This window comes from Balaenoptera physalus (assembly GCF_965194825.1).
Source record: "Balaenoptera physalus genome assembly, chromosome: X".
Classification (NCBI taxonomy): domain Eukaryota; kingdom Metazoa; phylum Chordata; class Mammalia; order Artiodactyla; family Balaenopteridae; genus Balaenoptera; species Balaenoptera physalus.
The window spans coordinates 12,176,461-12,196,725 of record NC_138903.1 but is presented as its reverse complement, the minus strand read 5'-3'; the positions used below and the strand labels follow the sequence as shown (position 1 = coordinate 12,196,725).

Here is a 20,265-nt window from a genome sequence, read left to right as displayed (position 1 = left end):
TTGCCTGACTTAGAACTTCATATAAATGGTTTAATATCATTTTTAAACTTTTTGCCTGGCTTCTGTTACTCAAGATAATGCTTTTAAGATTCATCCATGTTTGTGTGTATCAGTTGTACAGGGTTTTGCTGGTTTTGTTTTGTATTGTTGTTTTGTTTTGTTTCATTGGTGAAAAGTAGTCCATTGTATGACTGTTACCGAGTTCAAGCTCGTCCTGCTCGCCACACAACAGGCTGATAAATTAAGAGCCGAGATGCTGAGGCAAGGAACAGTAACTTTATTTGGAAAGCTAGCAGACTGAGAAGATGGTGGGCTAGTGCCCCAAGGAACCATCTTCCCTGAGTTAGGATTCAGCCTTATTTTATACTAAAAGGGGAGGGGGTGTGGCTGGTTGTTACAAACTTCTTGGTGGCAGAATCCTTTGTTCTTTTTTTCTTCTTAATATTTATTTATTTATTTATTTATTATTTATTTATTTGACTGCGCCAGGTCTTAGTTGAGGTGTGCGGGATCTTCATTGCCTCGTGCTAGATCTTTGTTGTGGCGTGCGGGATCTTTAGTTGTGGCCTGCAGGCTCTTAGTTGCGGCATGTATGTGGGATCTAGTTCCCTGACCAGGGATGGAACCCGGGCCCCCTGCTTTGGGAGCATGGAGTCTTAACCACTGGACCACCAGGGAAGTCCCCAGAATCCTTTGTTCTTACAGCTATCTGCATAGGTCTGGTCACAATGTCCCTGTAAACTTCCAACAAGATGATTGTTATTCTCTGTTCTGCAACTTTTTATCTCTATATCAATGGAAGAGTGTTATACCTTTAAAGGGCAAGCCTGGAAAGCAGAGAATTGAGAAAGGGCTATTATGTGTATTTCAGGCTATAGGCAACATTCTTTTACAAAGGTTCAGAGCCAGCACAACTAAGCACAGGCAACAGAGCACAAAGGTTAGAGCTAAAGGAATAGATCCAATATGGAGTCAGGTTTGTTCTTCTCTGTTACATGACTCTACCACAATTTGTTTATTCCACTCCCTTACTAAAAGTGCAAAAAGGAAACTCCAGGCTGGGAGGTGAGGGCATTTCGGCATATCCAGATGATGGTTTGGAATTAATGAAGCTAGAGGGAAATTATCTTTGGAGAGTATTGTTGGAGTCCTGTGGTGTTTTCCCTCACCTCTCCCACACTGGGGGAAAGGAGAGGGATGTTTCCCAGTTCGCCTCAAGCATAGTGAGACAGACTTTAAGAGGACTACTCAGAAGACTTGATATGTATTGCATAACTGCAGGGGTCAGTATTCACTCTACAGTCTAGGTAAATGGTGACCCCAGAGCTATATCATTTGACAATCAAGGACACAGTGGAATAGGGTCTGACTGATACTTGACTCACATCAAGAGAGGCTGATGGAAGCATCAGAGTAGAGGACAGTGTTGAGAGCTATGCACCTCCACCCACTGTAGGACAAAGGCGTTTTCTCCATCCTTTGGGCAAGATGTAGGCTCTGAAAGTGGGAGATAGATTGGTTTTATTTTAAAAGGAAAATTGCCTAAGAAGTCTTCTTGATATGAAGCAAAGTAATCTGAAAAGAAAGAGGTTGGAAATGTGTTTTTGGATGAAGAATTTGGGAAGAATGTTCCTAAGCAGCCAGCCAGAGGAGGTCCTACACCCAACAGTATCAGACGTTGCCATGGGAAGTCTCTGAAAAACTCTGAAGTGCACCAAAAGTCAGCTTTAACCGCTTGCCAAACCTGGTGTGTATAAACAGGAGATCACAACAGTACCAGTCATTTGGGATTCTTCCTGTCCCCTAGTTCTATTCCTTATGCTGGAGGTTTCCAGAACTAAGGCCAGCCAACTGAGCAGGGAGGAAGAGATGCCCCTAATCAAGAAAGAATCCTGAATCCTCCCGAACCATATCTCTACCCATTCCAGCCTGGTCCATCCCCTCCCCCAGCTTTTAGATCTGAACTAGGCCAGAGAAAAAGTTTGGAAAGGAAATATCCATTACTAAAATAAGACTATTCTTATGGCTGGAGGGCTTTTATTACATGAGAGTGACTGGAAAAATTATGGGACCTGCTCTGAGATTTCATTTCAGAGGAAAACTTAGTGCACTGAGCAATTGGAGAAAAGAATAAAGTTGTTTTGTGTCCATTTACAATTGAGAGCTATGAAATATTCCATGAAATAGTTACAATCTGTTGTTAAAACATTTGATACTAGGAATACTGCCTATATTTTTCTAAGGCTTAATGTTTTGAAAAAATCATCCAAACTTAGGGTTACACCTAATTAAAGATGAGGTCCAGGGGACATCATTGGAATGCCAACTCAGTTGTGTAAGGACAGACTTACAGTCTCTGCAGATACAAACGACAGATATTTGCTCATTTAAAGAAGGGTGAGATTTTTGCCCAGCAAGTTTTTCTTGAATTCTTGATTACCCGCTATATTTTATTCTGGACTAAAATGTTCAGATTGAAAAAGGGAAATATAATCTTTATAGTTTCAAAAAAGGCAAGGCATGAAGAAGTATAATTCAAAACTGCAAACTTTAGAGTACAGACTTTCAAAGTGATTTTCTTCATCCATTTTTTAAAATTTTATTTATTTTAATTTATTTTTTTTATTTGGCTGTGTCGGGTCTTCGTTGCTGTGTGCAGAGTTTCTCTAGTGGTGGCGAGCGGGGGCTACTCTTCGTTGTGGTGTGCGGGCTTCTCATTGTGGTGGCTTCTCCTGTTGCAGAGCACGGGCTCTAGGCACGCGGGCTTCAGTAGTTGTGGCATGTGGGCTCAGTAGTTGTGGCTCACAGGCTCTAGAGCGCAGCCTCAGTAGTTGTGGCGCACGGGCTTAGTTGATCCGCGGCATGTGGGATCTTCCCAGATCAGGGCTCGAACCTGTGTTCCCTGCATTGGCAGGCGGATTCTTAACCACTGTGCCACCAGGGAAGTCCCTTCTTCATCCATTTTTAACTAGTGGCTCTACAACCAATTGGGTTGTACTACAAACATGATTTAAATGTCATGATAACCAAAGTAGCTAGGTTGATCATTGTTCAACCTCATCACTTGGTCATAGACAGAATAAGAATGGCATCTACGAAGCAACCTAAGTGTCCATCGACAGAGGAATGGATAAAGGCGACGATGTGGTGTGTGTGTGTATGTATGTGTGTGTGTGTATGCAAAATAGAATACTACTCAGGCATAAAAAAGAATGAAATAATGCCATTTGAAGCAACATGGGTGGACCCAGAGACTATCATACTAAGTGAAGTAAGCCAGACAGAGAAAGACAAATATCATATGGCATCACTTATATGTGGAATCTAAAAAAATGATACAAATGAACTTACTTACAAAACAGAAACAGAATGACAGACATAGAAAACGAACTTATGGTTACTAAAGGGGAAAGACGGGAGTAGGGATAAATTAGGAGTTTGGGATTAACAGATACACACTACTATATATAAAACAGATAACCAACAAGGACCTACTGTATAGCACATGGAACTATATTCAATATCTTGTAACAACCTATAATGGAAAAGAATCTAGAAAAATATATATATATGTATATTTATATATGAATCACTTTGCTGCACACCTGAAACTAACACAACATTGTAAATCAACTGTACTTCAATTTAAAAAAAGAATTGCATCTACGAAAATATCAAATCTCTGCTTGTGAAATGTGACAAATTAATGGTAAGTGGTTGAGTGGTTAACTAGAGAGATTTCACTGCTGAATTACCTACCATATCTATTTAGAAAAGATGGAGAATTCTGCTTGCCATGTGCTTTTTCATCCAAGCATACTCCGCCAAATAAAAGAGATATATTGTAAATGCAAAGCACTGTGGGAGTAATTAGACCTCCCTAGAAATTCCAGGGCTTCAGCAATGCATTCCTTCAAGCTCTGCTCAAAACGTTCTGTAGAAGAAAAAACAGATATAGATGCAGTAAATAATTTGCTTTGAAAAACAAGTTAGTGAGAAGAAGCCTGAAATTAATTAAAAATTTGGATGCCACATTTCATGACTTATGCATTCTGTTACAGTAATCATCTCCTTTATTCATGATACATGGCATTTAATAAGCAATTACTATGTGCCCAGGATTATATCCTTGGAAATTCAAAAGAAGAGTAGAGTATTTTCTTCAGGAAGTAATGCTGGTGTATGTGAAATAAATAACAGTACTGACTTTAGGAAAATCTGCAAGTAGGCAGTAGAGCCCAGAACCCCCTCCCTCTGTTTCAAATCTCTCAAGCTAGCTCCCCCTGCTGGAGGAACTCAGTTCCTTTAGGACTACCCTTCTTGGTAAACCATGACTTCACTACCAACAATTATACCCCTAATCTAGAGACATCCTATGAATTTCCATCAATCAGGGACCCAAGGTACCCTCCAAGTCAAAGAATTCTCAGCCCTTTGACAAATCCAGCTTCTAGTACCAACGGTGTAACCCCCAATGTTATGGTTCACCCACTTCAAGCATTTCTTGATTTTCCTTTGGAAACTAGACTTTTCAAGTGGTGTCTTGGGTGGATGATGATGATTTCATTGCTCCTTATTCATCTTCCACCTAGTAAGTGCTAAGTACTTTTCATGCTCATTTCTAAAGCTCCAAATGCATTTCTCTAACATTCACATCATGACCATCTAAATTGGGATAATTTTGAGAATGAAATGGAGTGTTATGTATAATTGTGCTGGAACACTATGCATAAACTGTGGCTGTTCAAGGCAAACCAGGATACATGGTCACACTATCTATAAGACATGTATGTAAAATAAAATGACTGAAAAAAGCTAGGAGCAATGAAAATTTCAGTCACCCCTGTTGCAACCTCACTAAGCCAACGATAGAATTTCTTGGCATGAGTTGAAGTTGAGTGATATGTAGAGGGGATCTTTTTTTAAAAAACAAAGAGACCTAATGTTCAGATATTTTTAGACTACTTAGAAACAAAATTAGGTCAAATGGACAGATTGGGGGGTTAGAAAAGTATCTAATATGCCTTTCAATCCAGGAATTCCACTTCTAAGAAATTTGTCCAGTGAAATAGTTATGGATATGTGCAAATATTTGTCTACAAAAAGTTCATCTAGCCGCGCTTAAAGAAAGAGGGGGAAGCCTAATTTTGAAAAATAGTGAATCGGATTATATACATTGTCATATCCATATAAAAATTATATACAGTCATTAAATATAGCACTATAGGTTAAATATTTAAAAGCATGGGAAGAAGTTCTCACTATATAAACATTTTTGAAGCAAGTTATATACTATATTAGTTTGGATCCTGTTTTATTCTTAATTTCTGAATGATTTATTGAAGTATATCTTATTTTTAGTAAAAATAAATTTGTCTCTCTTCAAGGAGAAAAAACAGGAATGATTACTAATAAAATGTCAACAAGAGGATGAGATAATGGCTGATGTAAAATTTTCTTTCTTTGGCTTGTCCATATTTTGTAAGTGAGAGTATTTTATAAATAACATAATAAAATTTATAATAATTTTAACATTCTGTAGACTGAATTACAAATGTCAGCAAACCCAAGGATGACATTCTGCCTTCTGATCAGAGGGCAGACTCGTGCATATGTAGGATAGACAAATTCCACCTCCATCTTTATAACAACTGTCATTCATGAAGTTGGCTCCATTCTCAAAAACAACACCTCAAAGGCTGATTCAATTGAATAAACTATCTGGACGCTCATTTTGATACTCAAGCTATCATCTGGGGTCAAGGAGCTGACATGTGTCATCCTAAATGGCCAAATCATAAAACAGTTTATAACATATTGACCACTGAAGATTTTAAAGCTTTCTAATGTTTCAGGAAAGCAGTCCCCATGGTTCACCTTCAGGACATTCCTGTAATAAATAGAACTCAGACAGATAAAAGGATATGGGCAATTAATGGCATCCTTTCAGAAGGGGATGTTAAATGATGTCAGATACACAATTTCTCCCATGGTTTAATTACACTTGCAAATTGGTTTTAATAAATAAAGGGGTAGATCCTTGGCCATGAGTAATTAGACCATATTGTGAGGTCTAATGAAAAACTGAATTATCATATAATTAAATTTTGAAATAGGTTGTAGAATTGTTTTAACAATATAGAATGCAAAATAAAATAGCCTGTTCTCATGAGCTAGAAGATACCTTTTGGAGGAAGGCTTATGACTAAGGAAGTTGATGACAGTGTTTTGTTCATGAATGACCATCATCACGTGTAGGCAAGGATGAGTTCATTTCACACTGAATTTAGTAATTCTTTCCCTTCTACACACCTAACTCTATGCTGTTGATGGCTTTTCATAAGAGAGGGAAATGTAGGTAGGTCAATGTAGGATACTGGACTTCCGTGGTGGCACAGTGGTTAAGAATCTGCCTGCCAGGGCATCAGGGCCGTGCCTCTGAGGTGGGAGAGCCAACTTCAGGACACTGGTCCACAAGAGACCCCCCAGCTTCACGTAATACCAAACGGCAAAAATCTCTCAGAGAGCTCCATCTCAACATCAAGACCCAGCTTCACTCAACGACCAACAAGCTACAGTGCTGGACACCCTATGCCAAACAACTAGCAAGACAGGAACACAGCCCCATCCATTAGCAGAGAGGCTGCCTAAAATCATAATAAGGCCACAGACACCCCAAAATACACCACCAGACGTGGACGTGCCCACCAGAAAGACAAGATCCAACCTCATCCACCAGAGCTCAGGCACTAGTTCCCTCCACCAGGAAGCCTACACAACCCACTGAACCAACCTTAGCCACTGGGGACAGATACCAAAAACAACAGGAACTACGAACCTGCAGCCTGTGAAAAGGAGACCCCAAACACAGTAAGATAAGCAAAATGAGACGACAGAAAAACACACAGCAGATGAAGGAGCAGGGTCAGAACATACCAGACTTAACAAATGAAGAGGAAATAGGTAGTCTACCTGAAAAAGAATTCAGAATAATGATAGTAAGGATGATCCAAAATCTTGGAAATAGAATAGACAAAATGCAAGAAACATTTAACAAGGACGTAGAAGAACTAAAGAGGAACCAAGCAATGATGAAAACCACAATAAATGAAATTAAAAATACTCTAGATGGGATCAATAGCAGAATAACTGAGGCAGAGGAAAGGATAAGTGACCTGGAAGATAAAATGGTGGAAATAACTACTACAGAGCAGGATAAAGAAAAAAGAATGAAAAGAACTGAGGACAGTCTCAGAGACCTCTGGGACAACATTAAACGCGCCAACATTCGAATTATAGGGGTCCCAGAAGAAGAAGAGAAAAAGAAAGGGACTGAGAAGATATTTGAAGAGATTATAGTTGAAAACTTCCCTAATATGGGAAAGGAAATAGTTAATCAAGTCCTGGAAGCACAGAGAGTCCCATACAGGATAAACCCAAGGAGAAACACACCAAGACACATATTAATCAAACTGTCAAAAATTAAATATAAGGAAAACATATTAAAGGCAGCAAGGGAAAAAAAACAAATAACACACAAGGGAATCCCCATAAGGTTAACATCTGATCTTTCAGCAGAAACTCTGCAAGCCAGAAGGGAGTGGCAGGATATACTTAAAGTGATGAAGGAGAAAAACCTGCAACCAAGATTACACTACCCAGCAAGGATCTCATTCAGATTCGATGGAGAAATTAAAATCTTTACAGACAAGCAAAAGCTGAGAGAGTTCAGCACCACCAAACCAGCTTTACAACAAATGCTAAAGGAACTTCTCTAGGCAAGAAACACAAGAGAAGGAAAACACCTACAATAACAAACCCAAAACATTTAAAAAAATGGGAATAGGAACATACATATCGATAATTACCTTGAATGTAAATGGATTAAATGCTCCCACCAAAAGACACAGGCTGGCTGAATGGATATAAAAACAAGACCCATATATATGCTGTCTACAAGAGACCCACTTCAGACCTAGAGACACATATAGACTGAAAGTGAGGGGATGGAAAAAGATATTCCATGCAAATGGAAATCAAAAGAAAGCTGGAGTAGCAATTCTCATATCAGACAAAATAGACTTTAAAATAAAGACTATTACAAGAGACAAAGAAGGACACTATATAATGATCAAGGGATCGATACAAGAGGAAGGTATAACAATTGTAAATATTTATGCACCCAACATAGGAGCACCTCAATACATAAGGCAAATACTAACAGCCATAAAAGGGGAAATCGACAGCAACACAATCATAGTAGGGGACTTTAACACCCCACTCTCACCAATGGACAGATCATCCAAAATGAAAATAAATAAGGAAACACAAGCTTTAAATGATACATTAAACAAGATGGACTTAATTGATATTTATAGGACATTCCATCCAAAAACAACAGAATACACATTTTTCTCAAGTGCTCATGGAACATTCTCCAGGATAGATCATATCTTGGGTCACAAATCAAGCCTTGGTAAATTTAAGAAAATTGAAATCGTATCAAGTATCTTTTCCGACCACAACGCTATGAGACTAGATATCAATTACAGGAAAAGACCTGTAAAAAATACAAACACATGGAGGCTACACAATACATTACTTAATAACGAAGTGATCACTGAAGAAATCAAAGGGGAAATCAAAAAATACCTAGAAACAAATGACAATGGAGATACGACGACCCAAAACCTATGGGACGCAGCAAAAGCAGTGCTAAGAGGGAAGTTTATAGCAATACAAGCCTACCTCAAGAAACAGGAAACATCTCGAATAAACAACCTAACCTTGCACCTAAAGCAATTAGAGAAAGAAGAACAAAAAAACCCCAAAGCCAGCAGAAGGAAAGAACTTATAAAGATCAGGTCAGAAATAAATGAAAAAGAAATGAAGGAAACAATAGCAAAAATCAATGAAACTAAAAGCTGGTTCTTTGAGAAGATAAACAAAATTGATAAACCATTAGCCAGACTCATCAAGAGAAAAAGGGAGAAGACTCAGATCAATAGAATTAGAAATGAAAAAGGAGAAGTAACCACTGACACTGCAGAAATACAAAAGATCATGAGAGATTACTACAAGCAACTCTATGCCAATAAAATGGACAACCTGGAAGAAATGGACAGATTCTTAGAAATGCACAAACTGCCGAGACTGAACCAGGAAGAAATAGAAAATATGAACAGACCAATCACAAGCACTGAAATTGAAACTGTGATTAAAAACCTTCCAACAAACAAAAGCCCAGGACCAGATGGCTTCACAGGTGAATTCTATCAAACATTTAGAGAAGAGCTAACACCTATCCTTCTCAAACTCTTCCAAAATATTGCAGAGGGAGGAACACTCCCAAACTCATTCTACGAGGCCACCATCACCCTGATACCAAAACCAGACAAAGATGTCACAAAGAAAGAAAACTACAGGCCAATATCACTGATGAACATAGATGCAAAAATCCTCAACAAAATACTAGCAAACAGAATCCAACAGCACATTAAAAGGATCATACACCATGATCAAGTGGGGTTTATCCCAGGAATGCAAGGATTCTTCAATATACGCAAATCAATCAATGTGATACATCATATTAACAAACTGAAGGAGAAAAACCATATGATCATCTCAATAGATGCAGAGAAAGCTTTCGACAAAATTCAACACCCATTTATGATAAAAGCCCTGCAGAAAGTAGGCATAGAGGGAACTTTCCTCAACATAATAAAGGCCATATATGACAAACCCACAGCCAACATTGTCCTCAATGGTGAAAAACTGAAACCATTTCCACTAAGATCAGGAACAAGACAAGGTTGCCCACTCTCACCACTATTATTCAACATAGTTTTGGAAGTGTTAGCCACAGCAATCAGAGAAGACAAAGAAATAAAAGGAATCCAAATCGGAAAAGAAGAAGTAAAGCTGTCACTATTTGCAGATGACATGATACTATATATAGAGAATCCTAAAGATGCTACCAGAAAACTCCTAGAGCTAATCAATGAATTTGGTAAAGTAGCAGGATACAAAATTAATGCACAGAAATCTCTTGCATTTCTATACACTAATGACGAAAAATCTGAAAGTGAAATTAAGAAAACACTCCCATTTACCATTGCAACAAAAAGAATAAAATATCTAGGAATAAACCTACCTAAGGAGACAAAAGACCTGTATGCAGAAAATTATAAGACACTGATGAAAGAAATTAAAGATGATACAAATAGATGGAGAGATATACCATGTTCCTGGATTGGAAGAATCAACATTGTGAAAATGACTCTACTACCCAAAGCAATCTACAGATTCAGTGCAATCCCTATCAAACTACCACTGGCATTTTTCACAGAACTAGAACAAAAAATTTCACAATTTGTATGGAAACACAAAAGACCCCGAATAGCCAAAGCAATCTTGAGAACGAAAAATGGAGCTGGGGGAATCAGGCTCCCTGACTTCAGACTATATTACAAAGCTTCAGTAATCAAGACAGTTTGGTACTGGCACAAAAACAGAAATATAGATCAATGGAACAGGATAGAAAGCCCAGAGATAAACCCACACACATATGGGCACCTTATTTTTGATAAAGGAGGCAAGCATATACAGTGGAGAAAAGACAGCCTCTTCAATAAGTGGTGCTGGGAAAATTGGACAGGTACATGTAAAAGTATGAAAATAGAACACTCCCTGACACCATGCACAAAAATAAACTCAAAATGGATTAAAGACCTAAGTGTAAGGGCAGACACTATCAAACTCTTAGAGGAAAACATAGGCCGAACACTCTATGACATACATCACAGCAAGATTCTTTTTGACCCAGCTCCCAGAGAAATGGAAATAAGAACACAAATAAACAAATGGGACCTAATGAAACTTAAAAGCTTTTGCACAGCAAAGGAAACCATAAACAAGACCAAAAGACAACCATCAGAATGGGAGAAAATATTTGCAAATGAAGCAACTGACAAAGGATTAATCTCCAAGATTTACAAGCAGCTCATGCAGCTCAATAACAAAAAAACGAACAACCCAATCCAAAAATGGGCCGAAGACCTAAATAGACATTTCTCCAAAGAAGATATACAGATGGCCTACAGACACATGAAAGAATGCTCAACATCATTAATCATTAGAGAAATGCAAATCAAAACTACAATGAGATATCATCTCACACCGGTCAGAATGGCCATCATCAAAAAATCTAGAAACAATAAATGCTGGAGAGGGTGTGGAGGAAAGGGAACACTCTTGCACTGTTGGTGGGAATGTAAATTGATACAGCCACTATGGAGAACAGTATGGAGGTTCCTTAAAAAACTACAAATAGAACTACCATACGACCCAGCAATCCCACTACTGGGCATATACCCTGAGAAAACCATAGGTCAAAAAGAGTCATGTACCAAAATGTTCATTGCAGCTCTATTTACAATAGTCAGGACATGGAAGCAATCTAAATGTCCATCGACAGATGAATGGATAAAGAAGATGTGGCACATATATACAATGGAATATTACTCAGCCATAAAAAGAAATGAAATGGAGGTATTTGTAATGAGGTGGATGGAGTTAGAGTCTGTCATACAGAGTGAAGTAAGTCAGAAAGAGAAAAACAAATACAGTATGCTAACACATATATACGGAATCTAAGGGGAAAAAAAAAAAGGCCATGAAGAACCTAGTGGCAAGACGGGAATAAAGACACAGACCTACTAGAGAATGGACTTGAGGATATGGGGAGGGGGTGGGGTGAGATGTGACAGGGTAAGAGAGTGTCATGGACATATATACACTACCAAATGTAAAATAGATAACTAGTGGGAAGCAGCCGCATAGCACAGGGAGATCAGCTCAGTGCTTTGTGACCACCTAGAGGGATGGGATGGGGAGGGTGGGAGGGAGGGAGATGCAAGAGGGAAGAGAAATGGGAACATATTGTATATGTATAACTGATTCACTTTGTTATAAAGCAGAAGCTAACACACCGTTGTAAGGCAATTATACTTCAATAAAGATGTTAAAAAAAAAAAAAAAAAAAAAAAAAGAATCTGCCTGCCAGGGCTTCCCTGGTGGGGCAGTTGTTGAGAATCTGCCTGCCAATGCAGGGGACATGGGTTCAAGCCCTGGTTTGGGAAGATCCCACATGCCGCGGATCAACTAGGCCCGTGAGCCACAATTACTGAGCCTGCGCGTCTGGAGCCTGTGCTCCGCAACAAGAGAGGCCACGATAGTGAGAGGCCCGCACACCGCGATGAAGAGTGGCCCCCGCTTGCCGCAACTAGAGAAAGCCCTCGCACAGAAACGAAGACCCAACACAACCAAAAATAAATAAGTAAATAAAATTAAAAACAAACAAAAAACTATTAAAAAAAAAAAAGAATCTACCTGCCAATGCAGGGTACAAGGGTTCAAGCCCTGGTCCGGGAAGATCCCACATGCCCCGGAGCAACTAAGCCCGTGCACCACAACTACTGAAGCCCGTGTGCCTAGAGCCCGTGCTCCACAACAAGAGAAGCCACTGCAATGAGAAGCCTGCGCACCACAACGAAGAGTAGCCCCTGCGTGCCGCAACTAGAGAAAGCCCACGTGCAGCAACAAAGACCCAATGCAGCCAAAAATTAATTAATTAATTAATTAATTTTAAAAAATATATAGGATACTTCTGGTGAACTTGACATTTATGTAAGTGGGGGTTCACATCAGAGCCTTCTCTTTTTTTTTTTTTTTAAAGACCTGGCTACGTTTAAAATAAGATTTAACCTACAAGCCTACAATTGACTCACCATTTGTCAAACACATTTCTAGTGTATAAAGCAAGCACCACAAGTTAATACTCTCCCGATTTTCTATGAACCCAGCAAAAGCTGACCTCTGACTTTAATTCTTCCCCCTTCCTCCAGTGCCAGGTGGAGAGAAACACCCTATGGTGGAGACAAATCTGTTGGCTTCACTGCAGGGAAGCAGCTCCTCCAGGGGAACCAGCTAGCCTTGTTTGGCCAAGACTTCCCAGTTTTAGAACTAAGTGTTCAGCTTCCTAAGAAGTCCTCAGTCCCAGGCAAACTGGGATATTGGTCACCCTAATGGACATCCCTCAGTATCACCTGACTTTATGCCTTCTACGTCTTGTCATTTGGGCCAGTGACAAGTTCTCTGGGCCTCAGCTTGCAAGAAGGTACAAAACAGCACCAATCTCATAAGGTTAAGTGAGGACTGGATGAGTTTTTATGTGTAAAGCCATTGTAACACACATGGCCCTATAAGTGAGAGCTAAGTGAACAGCATCGTTGTTATTAATCAGGAAGGTCATAGAAGAACTAACATTACAACTGAGCCTTAAGGTATGAGTGAAGAGTTAATCAAGAAAAGGTGGTGTAATGGGGCTTCCCTGGTGGCACAGTGGTTAAGAATCCACCTGCCAATGCAGGGGACACGGGTTCGAGCCCTGGTCCGGGAAGATCCCACATGCCGCAGAGCAGCTAAGCCCGTGCGCCTCAACTACTGAGCCTGCACTCTAGACCCCTCAAGCCACAACTACTGAAGCCCACGTGCCACAACTACTGAAGCCCACGTGCCACAACTACTGAAGCCTCCGCACCTAGAGCCCGTGCTCCACAACAAGAAAAGCCACCGCAAGGAGAAGCCCACACACCGCAACGAAAAGTAGCCCCTGCTCGCTGCAACTAGAGAAAGCCCGCACATAGCAACAAAGACCCAATGCAGCCAAAAATAAATTAATTTTAAAAAAGAAAAAGTGGTGTAAGGAGGAAAAGATGGAGAAGGTTAGATGAATAAGTAAATACAGTAAATAGGATAAATAAAAATAAAGCCAGATGTTTACTTAAAAGCAAAATACATAAATAATGAAGTAGTGCCAACACCAAAGAAATATTTTGCTTTGTCTGATAATTATTTTTAACAGCTAGATTTGCCCTCAAATGCAAGTCCTGTTACCCACACCTTTCTAGGATTTATTTATTACAAACTGCAATCTGACCTTTAATAAAACATTGAACTGACAAGCAAACCAAGTTTCCCTTACTGAAATAGAAGGTCAAGAATTGTAGAACATTAAAGTGGGTCCTCGTTTATATCTTGCTTCTTATCTTCTATTTGAGGAAAATAAAATCAAAAGCTGTCAATCCAGCCTTTCTCTGTTGAAAAATAAAGGAAAAATTAGCCTAGGATTTTTATTACAGTAAATAAAGCCATGACAACTTCAAATTAGTTGAAGCATCAAATATACTTTCTTTGTATTAGACGTAAATGTAAACATGAACTTTATGTCATTATGAAATCGCAGTGCCTTTGCCAATATAGAAAGTGTTTACATCATTGAAAAACTGATGCAAAATAATTGATTTGAGTTTGGGGCAAGTTTTTTAAACTTTTGATATTGGAAACCTTCAAGCATCCACAAAAAGAAAAATATATATATATATAAAATAAACTCTCATATGCTCATCACTCACATTCAACAAAGAATCAGTATTTTGCTATCTTTGTTTCATTTTTTCACACACACACACACTTTTTTTCTTTTTTTCTTTTTTTTTTTTTTTGGCCACGAGGCACGTGGGATCTTAGTTCCCCGACTAGGGATCTGTACCCGCACCCCCTGCAATGGAAGCGTGGAGTCTTAACCACTGGACCACCAGGGAAGTCCCTTTTTTCTTTTTGTTGGAGCATCTTAAACCAAATGATAGACATCATGTCATTTCACTGTAAATACTTCAGTTTGGTCTCTATCTGATAAGGGCATTATTTGTAACCTAACAACCATGCCATTAACGTACTTAACAAAATTAACAATTCCTTAATATCTCACAATTAGTCTATATACAAATTTCTCCATTTGTCTCAAAACAACATTTCTGAGTTAATTTGTTTGAATCAGGATTCACAAGGTTCTCTCATTACATTTGATTATGGCTCTTAGGTCTCTATTAATTCTATTACTGAGCTTTCTCCTTTATTTTTTAGTTCTCATGATACAAATTTGTTGGATAAACTTGGTTATTTGTCTTGAAGAATACAGTATGTTTGGGATTTTGATTATTACTTTCTCATTGTATCATTTAACTTATTCCTCTCTTCCCCAGTATTTTCCATAAACTGGTAGACAGATCTTGGGCTCAATTTGTTTCAGGTTCAATTGTTTTCAGTGAGAATAATTCAAAGGTAGTGCTGTGATCATCCTCTTGTATCTAGTGATAAGGGAACCAATGTCTGATTGTTGTGAGAATAATCATTGGGTTCTTGGGCTATGAGTCCAATCGATCCATTATGAATTATCAACTTTTCCCCCAGTGGTTTGGTATTTATTGATGGTCGTTGGCTACATTCATTATTTCTTTAATGGTTGCCAAAATAATGATTTTCTAATTTTGTTCTGTATTTATTATCTAGAACTGTTCTATGTTCCCTTCATGAACTATTGTTCACCCTTATGCAGTTCATACAGGAAAGTCAAATCAAAGCTTGACTCTGGCATGTTATCAATTTTCAGCAAAATGTGCAACCTACAAAAAAAAAGACAATCATTTTTTGGCTCTCATTATCCTTTTGACACAGTCAACCTAATCTTCTATAGCATCCTCTGCCTTCTGGTACAGAGTTTCAAGTTCATCTTTCCCTAGACTTGCTCTAGACACAGAATCTGTCATTTCTCCAAGGAACCTTGGTTCTTTTTATCAAGGAATTGTATTTTTACAACATAGATGGGGCTTTAAAGGGGTTTATTGCTACTGGATTGTCATTAATTCATGACCTTTTCAATGAGCAGAGGAACCTCCATACTATTTTCCATAATGGTTATACTAATTTACCTTCCCACCAGCAGTGTACTGGTGGGAAGGTAAATTAGTATAAATAATAGTTCCCTTTTCTCCACATCCTCACAAGCACTGAAAATCTTGATTTCTAATGACAGTAACATAATTACATAATTACTTATTAGTAATTACTTATTAAGTGTTATTAAGTATTAATCACTTTAATTTATTATTAATTACTTATTTGCTTCATCGAAAATATACCTATACTAATTACAAAACATCAATATTAATGTTACTATTTACAATAAGGTCACTAATACAGTTAAGATTTCTTTGTGGTCCTTTCTGTCCTCAGAAGATATCCCACTTGAGACATACAGTCAGTTCACTGTGTTTTAATGTCACTTGAGGTTATTCTTTTTTCTATATGATAATGACATCATTTTTTTTTTAGATTCCATATATATGTGTTAGCATACAGTATTTGTTTTTCTCTTTCTGACTTATTTCACTCTGTATGACAGACTCTAGGTCCATCCACCTCACTACAAATAACTCACTTTCATTTCTTTTTATGGCTGAGTAATATTCCATTGTATATATGTGCCACATCTTTTTTATCCAGTCATCTGTCAGTGGACACTTAGGTTGCTTCCATGTCCTGCCTATTGTAAATAGTGCTGCAGTGAACATCGTGGTACATGACTCTCTTTGAATTATGGTTTTCTCAGGGTACATGCCCAGTAGTGGGATTGCTGGGTCGTATGGTAGTTCTATTTTTAGTTTTTTAAGAAACCTCCATACTGTTCTGCATAGTGGCTGTATCAATTTACATTCCCACCAACAGTGCAAGAGTGTTCCCTTTTCTCCACACCCTCTCCAGCATTTATTGTTTCTAGATTTTTTGATGATGGCCATTCTGACCAGTGTGAGGTGATACCTCATTGTAGTTTTGATTTGCATTTCTCTAATGATTAGAGATGTTGAGCATCCCTTCATGTGTTTGTTGGCCATCTGTATATCTTCTTTGGAGAAATGTCTATTTAGGTCTTCTGCCCATTTTTGGATTGGGTTGTTTGTTTTTTGGATATTGAGCTGCATGAGCTGCTTGTAAATTTTGGAGATTAATCCTTTGTCAGTTGCCTCATTTGCAAATATTTTCTCCCATTCTGAGGTTTGTCTTTTCGTCTTGTTTATGGTTTCCTTTGCTGTGTAAAAGCTTTTAAGTATCATTAGGTCACATTTGTTTATTTTTCTTTTTATTTCCATTTCTCTAGGAGGTGGGTCAGAAAGGATCTTGCTGTGATTTATGTCATAGAGAGTTCTGCCTATGTTTTCCTCTAAGAGTTTTATAGTGTCTGGCCTTACATTTAGGTCCTTAATCCATCTGGAGTTTATTTTTGTGTATGGTGTTAAGGAGTGTTCTAATTTCATTCTTTTACATGTAGCTGTCCAGTTTTCCCAGCACTACTTATTGAAGAGGCTGTCTTTTCTCCATTGTATATTCTTGCCTCCTTTATCAAAAATAAGGTGACCATATGTGCGTGGGTGCATCTCTGGGCTTTCTATCCTGTTCCATTGATCTATATTTCTGTTTTTGTGCCAGTTCCATACTGTCTTGATTACTGTAGCTTTGTAGTATAGTGTGAAGTCTGGGAGCCTGATTCCTCCAGCTCCGTTTTTCTTTCTCAAGATTGCTTTGGATATTCGGGGTCTTTTGTGTTTCCGTACAGATTGTGAAATCTTTTGTTCTAGTTCTGTGAAAAATGCCAGTGGTAGTTTGTTAAGGATTGCATTGATTCTGTAGATTGCTTTGGGTAGTATAGTCATTTTCACAATGTTGATTCTTCCAATCCAAGAACATGGTATATCTCTCCATCTGTTTGTATCATCTTTAATTTCTTCCATCAGTGTCTTATAGTTTTCTGCATACAGGTCTTTTGTCTCCTTAGGTAGGTTTATTCCTAGGTATTTAATTCTTTTTGTTGCAATGGTAAATGGGAGTGTTTTCTTAATTTCTCTTTCAGATTTTTCATCATTAGTGTATAGGAATGCAAGAGATTTCTGTGCATTAATTTTGTATCTTGCTACTTTACTTGGAGGTATCTTGGAGGAAATGGTTTCAGTTTTTCACCATTGAGAACGATGTTGGCTGTGGGTTTGTCATATATGGCCTTCATTATGTTGAGGTAAGTTCCCTCTATGCCTACTTTCTGGAGGGTTTTTATCATAAATGGGTGTTGAATTTTGTCGAAAGCTTTCTCTGCATCTATTGAGGTGAGCATATGGTTTTTATCCTTCAGTTTGTTAATATGGTATATCACATTGATTGATTTGCATATATTGAAGAATCCTTGCATTCACTGGACAAACCCCACTTGATCATGGTGTATGATCCTTTTAATGTGCTGTTGGATTCTGTTTGCTAGGATTTTTTTGAGGATTTTTTCATCTGTGTTCATCAGTGATATTGGCCTGTGGTTTTCTTTCTTTGTGACATCTTGGTTTGATTTTGGTATCAGGGTGATGGTGGCCTCATAGAATGAGTTTGGGAATGTTCCTTCCTCTGCTATATTTTGGAAGAGTTTGAGAAGGACAGATGTTAGCTCTTCTCTAAATGTTTGATAGAATTCGCCTATGAAGCCATCTGGTCCTGGGCTTTTGTTTGTTGGAAGATTTTTAACCACAGTCTCAATTTCAGTGCTTGTGATTGGTCTGTTTATATTTTCTATTTCTTCCTGGTTCAGTCTCAGAGGGTGGTGCTTTTCTAAGAATTTGTCCATTTCTTACAGGTTGTCCATTTTATTGGCATAGAGTTTCTTGTAGTAATCTCTCATGATCCTTTGTATTTCTGCAGTGTCAGTTGTTACTTCTCCTTTTTCATTTCTAATTCTATTGATTTGAGTCTTCTCCCTTTTTTTCTTGATGACTGTGGCTAATGGTTTATCAATTTTGTTTATCTTCTCAAAGAACCAGCTCTTAGTTTTATTGATATTTGCTATGGTTTCCTTCATATCTTTTTCATTTATTTCTGATCAGATCTTTATGATTTCTTTCCTTCTGCTAACTTTGAGGTTCTTTTTTCTTCTTTCTCTAATTGCTTTAGGTGTATGTTTAGGTTGTTTATTTGAGATATTTCTTGTATCTTGAGGTAGGATTGTATTGCTATAAACTTCCCTCTTAGAACTGCTTTTGCTGCATCCCACAGGTTTTGGGTCGTCATGTTTTCATTGTCATTTGTTTCTAGGTATTTTTTGATTTCCTCTTTGATTTCCTCAGTGACCTCTTGGTTATTTAGTAGTGTATTGTTTAGCCTCCATGTGTTTGTATTTTTTACAGATTTTTTCCTGTAATTGATATCTAGTCTCATAGCATTGTGGTCGGAAAAGATACCTGATAAGACTTCAGTTTTCTTAGATTTACCAAGGTTTGATTTGTGACCCAAGATATGATCTATCCTGGAGAATGTTCCATGAGCACTTGAGAAGAATGTGTATTCTGTTGTTTTGGGATGGAATGTCCTATAAATATCAATTAAGTCCATCTTGTTTAATGTATCATTTAAAGCTTGTGTTTCCTTATTTATTTTCATTTTGGATGATCTGTCCATTGGTGAAAGTGGGGTGTTAAAGTCCCCTAGTATGATTGTGTTCCTGTCAATTTCCCCTTTTATGGCTGTTAGTATTTGCCTTATGTATTGAGGTGCTCCTATGTTGGGTGCATTAATATTTACAGTTTTTACATCTTTTTCTTGGATTGATCCCTTGATCATTATGTAGTGTCTTTCTTTGTCTCTTGTAGTAGTGTTTATTTTAAAGTCTATTTTGTCTGATATGAGAATTGCTACTGCAGCTTTCTTTTGATTTCCATTTGCATAGAATATCTTTTTCCATCCCCTCACTTTCAGTCTGTATGTGTCCCTAGGTCTGAAGTGGGTCTCTTGTAGACAGCATATATATGGGTTTTGTTTTTGTATCCATTCAGCCAATCTATGTCTTTTGCTGGGAGCATTTAATCCATTTACATTTAAGGTAATTATCGATATGTATGTTCCTATTATCATTTTCTTAATTGTTTTGGGTTTGTTATTGTAGGTCTTTTCCTTCTTTTGTGTTTCCTGCCTAGAGAAGTTCCTTTAGCATTTGTTGTAAAGCTGGTTTGGTGGTGCTGAATTCTCTTAGCTTTTGCTTGTCTGTAAAGCTTTTAATTTCTCCATCAAATCTGAATGAGATCCTTGCTGTGTAGAATAATCTTGGTTGTAGGATTTTCCCTTTCATCACTTTAAATATGTCCTGCCACTCCCTTCTGGCTTGCAGAGTTTCTGCTGAAAGATCAGCTCTTAACCTTATGGGGATTCCCTTGTATGTTATTTTTTGCTTTTCCCTTGCTGCTTTTAATATTTTTTCTTTGTATTTAATTTTTGATAGTTTGATTAATATGTATCTTGGCGTGTTTCTCCTTGGATTTACCCTGTGTGGGATTCTCT

The 20,265-nt window shown here is 37.9% G+C and overlaps 1 long non-coding RNA gene across 1 annotated transcript; it reads right to left on the bottom strand.

Annotated features, from left to right (window-relative positions):
• Positions 1-442: 442 nt before the first annotated feature.
• On the bottom strand, positions 443-15,872 carry LOC309653011. The gene is made up of 2 exons (XR_014258976.1): positions 12,058-15,872; positions 443-6,413 (listed from the first exon to the last, which is right to left on the bottom strand). It is a non-coding gene; the product is annotated as an uncharacterized lncRNA (long non-coding RNA).
• Between the last annotated feature and the right edge of the window lie 4,393 nt (positions 15,873-20,265).